Raw genomic sequence first — 17,045 nt, forward strand, 5'->3', positions numbered from 1 at the left:
ATTGAGGGGTCATCAGCATGAATATTTAAGATTTTGATTATTATTTAATTTATTCATATTTAAGACCCCGAGAATGGTGGCAGAGGATACAATAGAAAAGGAGACAGGTGAGAAGTGATACCCCGGAATGATACACCAGGTTCCGGGGAACTCCTTAAATCGCTTTCTATGCAGCCAAAACTTCCTAGCGGGATGCCTGAAATCCTTAAAGCAACTTCTTGAAGAGTACCAAATTCCAGGGGCTAGTTTATCCACCCTCCTCCCACGCTGGGAATCTGAGGGAAGGGGGTCAGGGTAGCCACTGGAGGTGTCATTCAAAAAGGAAAACTCCTCTGGGGACTGTTTCTTGAGTCTTGCTGAACTTACACCGAGTTCAGTAACTCTTGCAAGCTAAGCCCGTCTGAGTTCAGATAAAGTACGTCTCCCGACCTGCTTGACCCTAACAAGTCTCCTACAAAGGATGTTAATGATCTCGGGTGCATACCTGAACGTCTGCTAGCTCTTCTGCCACCCCCATCCCCCAGTCCCCACCCGCTACCCCCCAGGAATCAGCAATCCTCTTTTTAAGGGTCTTTCTCTCATGAAAGAGATTTTGCCGGGTGAGCTTAGAAAGGGAATTCCTTGTGCTCATCTCAACTCCTCCGGGCATTCTGGCTGTTAAGATAAGTGAACCCAGCTCTAGCAGACAGAGAAGAACTTGATGAACAATCTTTATCTTAAGTCTTATCTGTGCCACTTTTCCCTGTCGAAAATGTCTGGAAACACATTTAGATATTTTCTTGCCCTCATTCTTTAGATAGGGACTATTTTAAATGGAGGTTTTAAAAAAGCTCTCAACATGACCTAGACTTGGTCAGGTCACAGTTTTTTTCCCTTAATTTCTCTCTTAAAAAAAATAATAATATTTTATTTTTTCCAAAAACATGTAAAGATTGTTTACATTCGTTTTTGTAAAGCTTTATGTTTCAAATTTTTCTCTCCCTTAGTTCCCCTGCCTCCAAGACACTAAGTAATCTGATATGTTAAATATGTGCAATTCTTTTAAACATATATCCATATTTATCATGTTGTGCACGGAAAAAAAAAAGAGCAAAAGGGAAAAAAAAACATGAGAAAGGAAAAAAGCAAACAAATAAAAAACAACAATAAAAAAGTGAAAAACTATGCTTTAATCCATTTCACTCCCCATAATTCTCTCTCTGGATGCAGATACAATTTTCCATTCCAAGTCTTGGAATTGCCTTGAATCACCTCATTGTTGAAAAGAGCCACCCACATCCATCAGAGTTGATCATCACATAATCTTGTTACCGTGTACAGTGTTCTCTTGGTTCTACTCACTACACTCAGCATCATTCATGTAAGTCTCTCCAGGCCTTTCTGAAATGATCTTGTTGGTCATTTCTTACAGAACAATAATATTCCATAACATTCATATACCACAATTTACCCAACCATTATCCAATTGATGGGCATCCACTCAGTTTCCAGTTTCTGGCCACTACAAAAAGGGCTGCCACAAACATTTTTGCACATGTGGGTCTTTTTTCCTCTTTTATGTTCTCTTTAGAATAAAGACCTGCCCAATAAAGCAGGTCACACCTTATATTGTCAGAGGAAGAAGATGCCAATTTGATGGGCAGTTAATTGGCACATAGTATCTTCCCCACAAAAGCTTTGTATCCTATGCACTTTTAGTAAATATTAATAAGTTGTCATTGTCAGGTCCAGCTCTTCTCATGATTCTATTTGGGGTTTTCTTGGCAGACATACAAGAGTTGTTTGCATTTCCTTCTTCAGCTCATTTTACAGAAGAGGAAGCTGAGGGCTAAGTGAAGAACTCAGGATCACACAGCTGGTGAGTGTCTGAGGCCAGAATTGAACTCAGCAAAATGAGGCTTCTTCAGTCGAGGCCCCACACTCTCTCCATTATGACACTTAGCTGCCCAATAGTAATAAAATAAATAAGAAAAGGTGGCTTGTGACCAACAGGATGATTTCAGAGAGGCCTGGAGAGATGAACTGATTCTAAGTGAAGTGAGCACAATCAGGAGATCATTATACACTTCACCAACAATACTATATGATGATCAGTTCTGATGGATGTTGCTCTCTTCAACAAAGAGATGATTCAAACCAGTGCCAATTGTTCAGTGATGAAGAGAACCAGCTACATCCAGAGAGAGGGCTGAAGGAACTGAGTGTGAACCACAACACAGCATTTTAATTCATTCTGTTATTGTTTGTTTGCATTTTTATTTTCCTTCTCAGATTTTTTTTCTTTCTAGAACCAATTTTTCTTGTGCAGCAAAATAACTATAAATATGTACACATATATTGGATTTAACATATACTTTAACATATTTAACATATATTGGTCTACCTGCCATCTAGGGGAGGGTGTGGGGGAAGGAGGGGAAAATCTGAAACAGAAGGTTTTGCAAGGGTCAGTGTTGAAAAATTATCCATGCATATGTTTTGTAAATAAAAAGCTATAATAAAATAAAAAGGGGGAAAAGAGAGTATATAATAGAAAAAGCAAAACAATAGAGAAATGTTTTTGTCAAGATGATGTATTTATTCTCTTTTTAATTTCCTTTATAATATTGATAATATTCTGGAATGTTAGCTAGCAAAAAAAAAAAAAAAAAAAAAAAAAGGTGGCATGTTGATAGAATGCTTGTGAAAACCTGAGTTCAGAATCAACTTCATTCACATACTAGCTGCATCACCCTGGGGAAGTCACTTAACCTGGTCTCCCTCACTTTCCCCCATTATAAAATGAAGATAATAATAGCATCTGCTCCAAAGAGTTGTTATGAAAAGTCAAATGAGCGAATATTTATAAAGTGCTTCACATAGTCCCTGGCACATAGTAGGCACTTAAATACATCTTCCTTTCCCTCTTTCTCTCTCCTTTTCCTCCTCTTTTTTTCCTTCCCTCTCTTTCCCCTTCCATTCCTCCCTCTTTTCTTTCTTCCCTGCCTCCCTTCTTTGGGATATTTGAGGAGAGCCTGGGAAAGTCCCAAAGGGAAAAAGAAGTGAGGATTTCCTTTATGACTGTATCATGCTACATGACTATTGAGGTCTTCTCAGAAAACCAAATTCTGAGATTGAAAGGGGTGAGTATGGGTGCACTTCACTACCTTAACTTCACTGGGTTAATAATCTGCCTAATTACTTTCCATTCCCTACCAAGTTGCATTGCTGTAGTGGTACTGCCCCATTACTTAATCCCCTCCCAGGCTGTAGAGATTAAAACCATTTTTTAAAAGCTCTCCAATGGAAAAACAGATCAAAGGTAGCTCAACTCAGACAATAGCATGGCAGCATAAATATTGTTCCATGGCCCAAAAGAATCTTCCCGATCACTTAGGCGTGGAGATAAGATTGTTATGGTCTCCCTATGTCCTTCCCTGTAAGAATCCTTGGTTATCCCATAAGACTCAGGAAGAAGGCCAAGCCAGTTCTTGAAGAATCCTAGTAAGTTTTAGATTGTTAGGCAACACAATGAAGAGTCTTAAATATTGTATCTTCTATATTCACTATGCTGAAAAGATAGATACTGGGATCTTTAGTGGTGGCAGCCAAGAGTAGAGGGACAGGGTGAGAACATGGATAGAATGAATGAATGGATGGATGGATGGATGGATGAGTGAACAAATAAAGCTTTTATTAAGCAGTCGCCATGTGCAAAGCTAATAGAGAGCTGAAAAGACTCAAAAAAACTTTGATTCAAATGCTGCTTCTGACGCATATGATTGTATGACTCTGGTCAATTTATTTTATTGCCCAGTACCCCAGACCACTCTAAAATTATAAATTCCAAAACAGTTTAGGATCTGTATTGGTAGGGGAATCAAATTTCCGCGCTGGGAGTTTCAAATGCTAATGAAAATCACAGGTCAGGTAAAATCAACAATGATGGCAAGAGGGGGATAATTTTATAAACCAATTAGCATTTTATCATATAGCAAAGATTAGCCCTTTCACTTTCATGCTCTACATTATGCCTCTAGGCAAATGATTTGGAATCCTTTATGAAGTTAGCATATGGAAAACCAAACATTTCCAGAGCATAAGAAGAAACCACACAACTTCAGGGGAATGCACACAGCACATGAGGAGATTAGCTCAGTTGCTGAAAGCATCAAAGGTGTCTCCATTTTTAATATCAGAACATACAAGTATGACTTACTTGAAACTGGGACTCTAGTTTTTTGTTTGTTTGTTTTTTAATTAAATATTAACAAAATTTGTATATTTTTTCTTGGAAAGGGAAGCTTCAGTTTTCAAACAACCTCTTCTCTTTTTCCGAGTTCTTACTTTTACTCTCATATTTCTAGCATTCTTTTCCCTCTAACTCAATGGTTTCTGGGTAAGTGGGTTAGCTAGCCAAATAAGAATGAATTTTCCATGGGTGAAGTAAGCCCATCCCTAGAACCAAGGAGGGGACATATGGGCTTTGCTATAGGGAAGGAAATATAAAGGATGCCTACATCACCCTGAAATATATTTTCTCCCTGTCCTTCACCCTGGTCAAATTCTCTAAGGCACTGGACTACACCTGGTTGTAAAATATATAATCTTTGCAATTCAGAGAGATTCCCATGACCCTCCATCTAAAGATGAAAGAACATCAAATAATCCAATTGCTTTTTTTTTTTTTTTTTTTAACAGATGTGGAAACTGAGGCCCAGGTCACAACTTGTCAGGAAGGTGTTAAGCATCACAGGAAGTATTCGAACCTAGATCTTCTGACACCTGAACTAATAGTCTTTCCAACACAGAAGACTGCACCTTGGAAAGCACCCCTTTCCTTCTGGGTCTCATTCAGGTGAACCCTACCCTATAATATCACTTGTCCCTAGTGCAAAAATTGCTAGTTATGGCTCTAAATTGTGGAATAACCATAATTTACACTAGAGAATCAAAGAACATAGAATATATGAATGGGAAAGGAGCTCAGGATCCCTCTAGTTCAAGGTAATATGATATAGTAGACTAAAGACCTGAGTTCAAATTCTATTATCATAGGTGAAGAAATTAGAGACTAGGCTTCCCCTGGAGAAATCAAATAAGTTGCCTAGAATTTTCCCCAAAAATCCAAAGGATAAAAGAGACTGTCATGTGTCATTTATTCTGACCCCTCAACTTGATTTTCCATTGCATTGAGAGCAATATTTTCATATAGCAAGAGTAACCCTTAAACCTTGCAATTAGCCTCCCTTCAGCTTTTATCCCTAAAAATGAAATAGACCTACTTCTTTTTGTCTTTTCTCATAGATTTTACTTTCCTCTCTTGGAGTCAGCACAGTGGCTTTCCCCAACAGAACTCCCTCCAGTGAGGAAGCTGGAAATTCAAAACATGCAGAATTAAGAATGCCCGACTTAAGAGTTAGGAACACTCATTTTCCCAAATTCAAACTTGGCCTCAGATGTTACTAGATAACTCTAGACTAATCACTTAACCCTGTCTGCCTCAGTTCCTCATCTGTAAGATGAATTGGAGAAGAGTCAGACACAATTAAAATAATTAAACAATTATCACCTTGTGATTCTATGAAGGTCTAATCAGTAAAGTAATATGTAAGCTGTAATCAGATGGAAATGAGACCAATCAATTAAAACTTACATATTTCAGTAGGTGATATTTTCATAAATTATGGTCTTAGGATGCTATGGATAGCCATATTCCAGAGAGGGGGTCAGTGGTTAAAACAATTTGAGAATAGCCCAATATACATTTTTAATAATAGCCTTCTATTTTCAAAATTTATGCAAAGATAATTTTCAACATTCACCCTTATAAATCCTTGTGTTCCAAATTTTTACTTTCTTCCTTCCCATGCTTCCCTCCCCTAGACAACAAATAGTCCAATATAGGTTAAACACATGCAATTCTTCTATACATATTTTCACAATTTTCATATGAAAATTTTCTTTCACAAGAAAGATCAGATCAAAAAGGAAAAACAAACATGATAAAACAGAAAGCAAACAACAAAAAAGGCAAAAATTCTAAGTTGTGATCCACATTCAGTCCCCACAGCCCTCTTTCTGAATGAACAGATGATCCTCTCCATCACAAGGGTATTGGAATTGTTTGAATCACCTCATTGTTGAAAAGAATCATGTCCCTAATGTAATTCTTATCACTGTTCTCAGTGGTTCTAGTGAATTACATCATAGTAAAATGTAAGCTCCCTAAGGGAAGCAACAGTTTTATTTTGTATGTTCAAAGCCTTTCATATAATGAACATCTAGACATATTGAGTTTCTTGCTAGTAGTAGTATGTTTTGAGTGGATAAACTTGAATTTTAGAAAGCAAATCTGGAAAACAAGGTAAATAGCCAATGGAATAATAATATAAAGGATATATTTTCTTTAAAAACAACACTATTGAATAATGAGATTTGTTTTCTCCCATAATTTATAAACTAACTCTCAAGGCAGTTTTGAAAGATCAAGAAAGTTTTGTACAACTGAAAGAAATGTCATTGAAATAAGTATATAATGAAATAAGTATATAATAATTATTAAAAATAATAAAAAAGTTTTTAAGGTAACTATGTGGATGGACACACATTTAAATTGGTTTATTTATTTGAAAGTCATTCTTGTCATTTTAAAGGAACAATCCACAGTTCCTTCAATTTTATTGCTATCACCCATAGCAGAGGAAAAAAAATAAAATAAGAATCTTGCTCATGCTAGACTCTTGTGGCTTGGCACTGGGTGAAGCGCTTGTCTTTAAAAACTTTTTTAAAAAAGGAAAAATGATTCAAGGGTGGGAAAAGCCATTGAAAACAGTAGTTTCTCCTCTAACTTTAGCTCCTACTTATCAAGATGTCTTATAACCTCTAAGCAGTAAATAGCACCTAGCAGGATATTCATTACATAAAAAAGGAGCCAGTGAAATGATAAAAAATGGTGGAAAGGAAATATGGCTGGATTGATAGCTATGAGACCTGAATTTAAAGCCCATCCTTACCACCACCAACCTGTCTGATCCTAGACTTAACTCTGCTTCCTCATCTGTAAAATGAAGGGTTGGATTAGATGGCTTCTAAGAACCCCTCAGTCCATGTCCTTCCCCAGAAGGGCTGTCTTTTCAATCAGTATTTCTTTAGGACGTAGCCTGGTGATCATTTTCTTTGGGATCTTCCTTTGACATTCTGCCAAACTCCAGGGAAAAGGCTATTCCAGCTTTGCCTCAATATCGTGGGCATAGATGGAGCGAAGGAGAGAGGGAGGGGATGAGTTAAGGGGAATTGTACATTCAAAACTAAAAAGAAAGCAGTGACCTATTTGTGAAAGAAAGAAATAGAGGGAAAAGGCTGGCCTTAGCGCCTGTCCAGAAACAAAACAAAACAAAACAAAAAAAAACACTCATGATTGCCATCTACTGGAAAGGAAGGAAGACAGAAAAGGGAGGAAGGTATGGGATATACCAAGACTTCCGGGAGAAAAGAAAGGCTGGGATCTGGGAAGAACTCCAAAATCTTGCTTATTCCTAGCGTATTGTTCCTTGTGATATCAGGGCTCTATTTCAGGGGCAAACTTATCATGGTTTTCTTTAAATTTTCAAAACAATCCCCAAATAGCATCTGAAAAAATGTGAAATAGTGAAATTATTTGCCTTTTATATATTCTCATTTCTTCACAATGTCTGTAACAGTCTGTAATAATGTGTAATGTCTGTAGTAGTGACTAATAAATGTTGATGGCAACTAGGTGGTTGGGTGAATAGTGTTGGGTCTGGAGTCAGGAAACTGGAGTTCAAGTCCAGCCTCACATACTTACTAGCTATGTGACCCTTGGCAAGTCCACCAACCCTCTTTAGCTCAATTTTTCATCTGTGAAATGATCTGGAGAAGGAAATCACACAAGTTTTTTTTTTTTTTTTTTTTTGCCAAGAAAACCCCAATGGGGTCATGAAGAGTTGAATACAACTGAATAACAACAATAAATGTTGAATGACTGATTGACCAATGACCTGGGATTACTTAAAACTGTGTGATGCCATCATCATCATAATAATAGTAATAATAGCTAGGATCTCTATAACACTTTAAGATTTATAAAACACTTTATACACACTACTGCATTTATTCCTTATGGCAATGCCATGAGATAAGTGGTAATTGTTAATCCTATTTTACAAGTGAGGAAACTGAGACTGGGAGAGATTAAGTGATTTACTTAGGGGCACATAGCTAGTAAGTGTCCAAGGCTGGACCCCGACCAAACTGAGGTCTTCCTGAGTTGAATTTAAAAACAATATGGCGATTGTAATTTTTTTTTTGGCCCTTTAATGTTGTCTTCATTTAATTATTATCTTTGTCTATGTGTGTTCTTTTAGTTTTACATCATTCTTCACATGAGATATTACTGTGCAATTCTGTTCATGTTTTATCACCTTATTTAGTTCTTTTATAGTAATATATTCCATCATATAAGTATAATGAATAATTTTGTACTTATATAATTAATAGAATTATATTCCCTTATGTTAATATACCATATTTTTTCAGCTATTTCCCAAACATGGTCTTTATTTCCAGCTTTTCTGCTATTTTCCGTGGTGGAAATGTTTTGGTATATTTCTTTCTCTTGGGATCACTTGATCAAAGAATATGAAGAAAAAGAAGTTTGGGGATAATTTCTATGAAGACTGACAAAGGGAATCCATAGGGAGGAATAAAAATACTGCCTTGCTGAAGTGATGGCCCAGTTGACATTGGACACCATGAATGGGTAATATCCCCAAGTAGCACCATAATGAAATGGTTCTTGAGGAGGATGGTGGGAAAAATCCATAGCTTGGGTTTGGGGACAGGACAAGGGAGCAAGAGTTAGAGTCAAAATGATTCCTAGGTTGTTGTTAAAATCCCAACAATGTGCAGCAGAGTGGACAGAGTACCAGACCTGGAGTCAGCAAGACTCATATTCCTGAGTTCAAATCTAATACTTACCAGTTTTTCTACTTATTTAATCTTGTTTGCTTCAGTTTCCTTTTCTATAAAATAAACTGGAGAAGAACCACTTTGGTATTTTTTCTAAGAAAACTCCAAATGGGATCACAAAGAATTGGATATGACTGAAATGACTCAACAACTATAAGATCTCACCTCCTTTAGGAAACCTCTTAGTTCCATTCAGTGCTTTCTCTATTTTAATTATTTCCTATTTATCCCACACACAACTTGCTTTGTATATATCAATTTCCATGTTGTCTCCCCATTAGATTGTAATCCTCATGGTCAGGATCATCTTTTGTCCTTTTTTGTATCTCCAGCCCTTAGCACAATTGATGGCAATTGATAAATATTAATTGATTGATTTGAGCAGGGTCACACAGGTAGTGTCTAAAATTAGATTTGAACTCATGAAGAGGAATCTTTCTGATTCCCAGTCCAGCATTCTATTCATCTTTCACTACAGATCAGTAAAGTGAGACCAATGGAGGGGAGGGTTACATGACTTGATCAAGGGCACACCACTAGTAAGTATTTAAGGCTGGCTTTAGGAAAAAAAACATGTAATATATTAAAAAAAAGAAATCTTTCCATTTCTATGCATTTTAGTGTTTTGAAATTAATTTGTATTATATTTTCTCAAGTGTTTTCCTGCATCTATTAATATAATCTTTTTTTTTTTGCTCTTATTTCTATTGATATGACTAATTGTCCTAATTATTTTCCTGATGTGAAACCATCCAGCTACCTGTGGTATAAATACAGTTGGGTCATTTTAAAATATTCCTATGAACCTGTGATTTTATCATTGTGGAAGCTTACTTCAATGATGCAGATTACAACCTCTCTTTATCAACTGACCAATGCTGATTATCTATTTTATCTTATAAATATGCCACAGGAAACTCAACCAATGTGCTAAAAGTGTAAAAATGAATTTCATTTATGACTTGACCTATGACATTACAACAAGCAATTTTATTTCACGATACCTCAGTATTCCCCTCCATAAAATGGGAAAGGTGCCACTTTTCCAAAGGATGAACGCAAAGCAATGAAGTTGCACTCTGAAAACCTGGGTTGGAATTTTATCACTTCTGAGCTATGTGACCTTGGACAAGAGACAATCTCTGGGAGAGGCAAAGTCCTCCATTTGCACTCTATCTCCAAGGGATGTTTTAAAGGGATGGAACATGTGCAAGTGCTTCCTGAACAGAGAAGTGCTATTACTTTATTATGATGAAGATGATTGTGTATTACCACTTAAATACAAGTTGTACACTATTGTTATAATAATTAGAACCATGGTTAATACACTGTCCTCAAGCCTAATCCATTAAATGTAATTTCAGACCCTGAGGGAAATGTATTTCAAGGATTAAGTTGGAAATGTATGTATAAAGAACTTCAACAAACAACATTTTCTATGCTTGCCTCCCACGCCTTATTGAAAGCTAGTTTCTCTGGATAAGTCCTTCCTGCTCAGCTCTGATGAGTCTTTCATCAACAAACAGGCTACTGTCATTTAAACTTGGCAAAAGACTGAACATAGATGAGACTAGTGTTCAATACCATTGACAGAGACAATGGCTGGGAAAATGTTTGAACATCTCCATTAATAAGGCAACAAAAGTCCACTGTGATCAAACAGAAATGGGAAGGCTGAGCTGCTTCCTCCCATAACCCACCTGCTTGTTTTAAAGGTCCTTTGGGCTGAGGAGGAGTCCCACAATGATCTGAGGCTTAAAACTCCTGTTGGCTAGCATGCAAACCGTGTCATCCCTCTGGCCAGAAGCCAGCAAACCTGCTCTCTTTCTCTTCCTGCCCTTCTCTCCCAAGTAACTCCTCTACCATGGAGCTCTAAAAAATTCAATAATATGATTTCTACTCTTATAATCTATTTCTATATTTCTCTAGTCTGCTTTTCCCTGAAGTATTTATGTGGAAGAGGAAATGATCAAGTTTGAGAATGATGTAAATGTAAATCACACCCCATGAGGAACTATAAATCAAACTTAAGAGGAATATAAATATATGTATGTGTGTCTGAATACATATGTGTCACACAGATACTAAGCAGCTGAAGTTGGATTTGAACTTGGGTTCTCCTGACTCTAGCTAAACCCAGCAACCTATCCATTACCTAGCTGCCAAGTATCTACAGTAACATGGAAAAGATTTTCCTCCTTACCAATAGCCCAAACATTTCTTTCCAAAACAAAATGAGTGAATGGATCAAGAATTCTTTTTAAATGTTTCAGTTATTTGAATACCAATGATGTGGGGCAAATGCTTTTAATTTTCAGCAAACAGAGCACAGTGTCAGAGTGTGCTTTTTTTAAATGTTCAGATATTCGAATTATCCTATTTTCTGCCCTGGTAGATATACCTTCCACTTTTTTAGGAGACCACAGAGACTATGTCAATCAAGCACATGGAGAAGTTAGGACATGTGGACTGAAATATATCTTTAAAAAAATCAAAATCTGAATTTTTATTATTGCCTTGCAAAGATATCTTCCTCCACAATCTTTCCTTCCCTTTTAATGTCTTCTGGAACTGCATTTTTGGAAAAGTGGCTAGCCTGGGAAAAGAGAAAAGTAAAAAAAAAGGAGAAAAGGGAAAAGAAAGTAACAGGGGAAAAGGAAAGAGAAGGGAGAGAAAAAAGAATGGGAAAAGAGAGGGGAGGGGGGGAGAAGAGAGAAGAGAGAAGGGAAAGAGAGATTGGGGAAAGAGAAATGGAAGAAATGATTCAAGGGCCCTAATAGATTTAATCAAAATAAAACATGCCCAACTAATCTAATGTCCTATTTGACAGGGTTGGAGGGAGGGATTTATCTAGATTTTAGCCAATCATTTCACAATCTCATACTGTTCTTAGGGAAAAGATGGAGAAATGAGAATTACACTGTCATATGTTTAGGTGGATTGGAAACTATGGTGGAACCAATGATTAGTCATTAATAGTTCAATGCCAGCTTGGAAGGAGGTGTCCAGTGGAATACCTCAGGAATCTGTACCAGGCCCTGAATGGTTAAACATTTTGATCAATAACTTTTATAAAGGTACAATTAGTATGCCTGTCAGGCTTATACAAAAATGGAAGGGTTCGCTAAATTTACAGTCAAAATTTCAAAAAGATCTCAAGAAGCTAGGCCATTGGACTGAATTGAATGAGATGAATTTAATAGGGAGGGGATCAGCTAGTGGCACAGTAGCTAGAACATTAGACCAGGAGTCAGGAGAATATGAGTCAAATTCAACCTCAGACATTTAACAAGTATTTGACCCTGCAAGTCATTTAACCCAGATTGCCTCAAAAATTAAAAAAAAATGAAGATAAAAAAGATAAGAAAAGAATTAAGGGATGATAGAAAGATATTTTGGTTCAAAAGCCGAGTACAAGATAGAAAAGACATGACCAGACAGCAGTTTATTAAAAAAATAGACATAGGGATTTTAATGAATTATATTCTCTATATGAGTCAAGAGTATGACGGGGAAGCCAAGAAAGCTACTACAATTATGGGCTTCATTAACAGAAAGAAAGCTTCCAGAAATAAGGAGGTGATCAGCTTTGCTTTGTCATACTACATCTGGAATGTTGGGAGTGGGAGGTACACACATTTTATGAATGACACAGATGGGGGAAGGAGAGGCAATGGTATTTATTAAATATTTATTGTGTAGCAGGGAAGGAAATAAGCATTTTTAGAGCACCTACAGGTATATGGGCCAGGTATTTTATAAATATTCTATCATTTAAATCTCTCAACAACTCAGCCAGGTGCTATTATTATTATTATTATTATTATTATCTCTTTCTTACAGTTGAGGAAACCAAGACATTGCCTTAATGACTTGCCCAGATTCAGTTATTAAGTGTCTTTGGTTAGATTTGAACTCAGGTTTTCCTTCTCTTCAGGCCCAACACTCCATCCTCTGTTCCATCCAGCTTCAAAGGATCCAAAATAATCACTAAGATGGTGATAGCTTGAGACCATGCCATATGAATATCTACTAAAGGAACTCCTAACGCTAAGCCTGCAGAAGGTAAAGAGAATCTGAGAGTCATCTTCAAATATTTGAATGGAAATGTGGGAGAATGTTCTGCTTTGTCCCAGAGGAAATATTGCGTGAAATTGCAAACAGGACTATTTAGACTTTATATATGGAAAAACTTGCTATCCAAAAGTAAAATGGGTAGTCTCAGGAGATGATAAATTCTAAATTATTGAATCAGATGCTAGATAAATAATTTACCTGGTTTATTGTAAAGAGAATTATTTTTTCAGGCATAGATTAGATTTAATGACCCTTGGGGTTCCTTCTAAATCAAAGGGAGTTGAAATTCGGTAATTCCATAACCAAAATTTGCCAATGAGGAATTTGAGCTGAAATAATTTGTTTTCAGTCATATCACTAATGGTTACAGGAAATAGGATTTGAATACAAATTTCTCCTGACTCCAAATTTATAATTTTTCCAATACAGATTTTTTTCCAGGTTATTTGGATGTGATTAATATCAAGAAAAGTTAGATGTGGCCAGGAAAAAAAAAGATCAACATTACTTTCCACCATGGAAGAGATCTATAAACTTTTTCCTTCCCCAAACTGACCCTCATTATCCCAAATGTCCAGTTCCCATTAGGCCCATTGTAAATGGGTGTATATGAGGAGGGTGTCCATATCCATCCCCCCCACACACACACACTCCTCATCTCTGCTGGAGGTATCACAAAACCACTTCCCTCTGATCCTTGAACCCATTTTCTTTTTGGTGAGGGGCCTGATCTTGCTTCCAAGGCCATTTGGGCCTTCCTTGCTACCTGTCCTGTTACTGTATTTGATAGTATCTAAGTACATTCTGGTCTTTCCATCTTCAATGAGTTGAATATGAACATGAGTCTCCTTTATGTGTTGTCTCCTTACAAACAGGAGTGTCTTGCTTTCTATTTGCATTCTTAGCACTTAATACTTTTTCATTAATTCTATAAAGGTTGTATACCTATATATAAATGCAGATTACATGAAAGTATGAATGAAGATAAATATATGAATACAAATATGAATATGGATCTGGATGGAGATAATGAATTCAGATACGGATGTATATATATAATATGTAAATGTATGTTAATAAATGTTGACATAGAAATATATGTGACTATATATTTAGATAGACAAACCAATAGATAAAAAGACAGATATTCTTTTTTTTCTAAAGTCCTTCTCCAATGTCTCCATATAGTTTAGTGAGTCTCTAATAATCACAATAATTTTAATTGAAATTTTAAAAAACAGAGCCTTAAGATTTGTATAGAGCTTCTCATACACTGTATCTTTCAAACCTACATCAAAGATTATGCCAGCAAGGTGTTAACTTTGAGTCAGTCATTCTATAAAACTATAGTGACTTGGAGAACAGATTTTGAGCTATAATCTTTATTTGTTGCCCAAAGACCAACAAGGCTGAATTCTCAAAGCCTCATTACTGGAAAGTTGGCCATAGACTTATGAACTGTTTCAGCCACAGAAATTAAAATATTAATTTGTCCAGTAGACTTCTAGAAAAAATGGCAGCTTCAATGGAGTCAGACCACCCAGCTCCCAAATACCTATAAAAAACTGAATATACACCTGACTAGAAAATGATCAAGAACTACTATGAGAAATTAAAATAAGTGACTTCTATCACAAACCCACACAAAAAGTCAGCCTCAGGACTAAAAGCAATAGTTGAGGGAACCTCCAATAAAGGTCATTGACAGTACAATTGGAACCCAAGCCCTTGGAATTCAAAGTCAATGTTCCTTCCTCTTTGTAATGCTTCTTCTCTTTTCAAAAATAACTCACCAATCAAAAGTAAAATTTTGCGGGTTTTTTCCCCCCAAACTTCACAATTCTTAAATATTCTTTCCTCTATGTAGCATCAATTCCAGTACAACTGACTCTCATGCTGGACCAGAGACAAACCAGGAACAATTATAGCCATTTCAATCCCTGGGAAAATTAGTAAGGGATCATGGAAGTAGGCCAAATGGTGAAATTATAAATGTTTAACAATCAGTTCAATAGGGGGAGGAGAAAGCATGGCAGGGAGAAGATATTCTCACCATATTTTAAAGTTTGGCCCTGCATCTGGAAATAGTAATGCCGACCCCTACTCTTATCCTCCGCCCCAGAAAGCCCCATTCTGATCAGAAAGATTGAGGAAGCACCAATAGCCAGTATAAATGTGCTTCAGATTAAGTCATTCCAAGGCTTTGAGATCTCTAGCACTCATTGCTCTGATATCATAGAGCATTGGTATCAAAGCCGTATAGAAACATATCTTTACTAGTTGCACATTGACTTAGATCACAACAAATTAAAATTATCTGTGTTTTTTTGTTGTTATTAAATATTTTCCAACTACATTTTAATCTACTTCAGATCTAACTAGGGAGTTTTGAGCCCTCCACTTTAAAGGAAAAAATTAGAAGAATAAACAGTATAGAAGAGACATAGGTTAAAAAAATGGACTTGCTAAAAAGTAGAATATACCAATAGGACTCAATAATTCCATGAAACAGCAAGAAATATTAGAACAAAATCAAAGGAGAAGAAGAAAGAAGAAAAAGAAAGAGAGAGAAAGAGAGAGAAAGAAAGAAAGAAAGAAAGAAAGAAAGAAAGAAAGAAAGAAAGAAAGAAAGAAAGAAAGAAAGAAAGAAAGAAAGAAAGAAAGAAAGAAAGAAAGAAAGAAAGAAAGAAAGAAAGAGGAGAGGAGAGAGAAAAAGAGAAAGAAAAGGAGAAAAATAATAAAGAAGCAAGAAGAAGAAAAATGTATACTATCTAATATTTTAAAAATTAACCTAAACAACTGATTAAGGAAAAATCATTTAAGAATCAATGAACTTCTTGAAAACCATATTTTTAAAAAAAGTCTGGACACTATGTTTCAAGAAATCATAATTGAAAACTGTCCAGATTCATTGGAACCAGAGGGCAAAGTGAAGATAGAAAGTGTCTCCCAATTAACTTATGAAAGAAACCTCAGTGAAACCTAAAAAGATAATTGAGGATCTTAAAGGAACAGTAGATGATTGAGGGCTGTTTGTAATTTAAAAAAGAAATAAGTGTCCCTTTTGAATCTGTCCAAAAAGTGTCAAGGGAATTAAACAAGAAACGGAGGCACTGGGGGTACTTTGGTTCTATATTGGAAATTTTAAGAGGCAAAATATGGAAGAGAAAAAAAGAGAAGGGAAGGTCAAAGAAGTAATACATTAAAGCAGAAAGGAAGAAAAATAAAATCAATCTGGCTAAGGGGACCATTGAATTATTCCTAATACACTGAAGAAAACAGAAACAAGTTCAGACAGAAACACAGAGAAGCAATACAGTTTTGAAAGGAGAGTATAGAATTTGTTAGATATTTATTTTTTAAAAAGTAACTATGAAATGGAGATTCATGTTTCTACACACACACACACATATATACATACATATATATGTGCAGTCCACTATGATGTAGAAATATTTTCTATTTTTTTCTTTTTTCTATTTTTCTTTAAAAAATCAAATTAATTTTTCAAAAGAGGCTTTTCTAAGGGATAGTTGGAATTTTGAATTTGGAGAGAATGGCCACTTGACAAAATCATGGACCCCCTTGTTTCAGAAGCCTTTGTGTTCAGAAATTGGTGATTCTCAGAAACTACAGAGAAAGCACAGATTTGATTTTTTTCCCCTCCTCTCCTTAATTAAGGTCCTTTAATCAATGACCACAGGACTCCATTAAGCAGTAACATCAGATCAAATTAACTGGAGCCAATTTTTGGAGCCAATTGTTAAATGTTCATTGTGAATATTTTACACTGTTTCTTTTTGTTGTTGTTGTTGTTTAATCCTGTCTGAATGTTAATGATCCTACCTGGAGTTTTCTTAGCAAAGATAACGAAATAATTTGCCACTTTCTTCTCCAGGTCATTAACGGATAAAAAAACAGGCAAACAGGATATAGTGACTTGTCCATACTTCTAAGATTTTATAGTTAGAAATCTGAACAGGCTACAAAAAGGCTTG

This window comes from Sminthopsis crassicaudata, chromosome 5 (assembly GCF_048593235.1).
Source record: "Sminthopsis crassicaudata isolate SCR6 chromosome 5, ASM4859323v1, whole genome shotgun sequence".
NCBI classification, from domain to species: domain Eukaryota; kingdom Metazoa; phylum Chordata; class Mammalia; order Dasyuromorphia; family Dasyuridae; genus Sminthopsis; species Sminthopsis crassicaudata.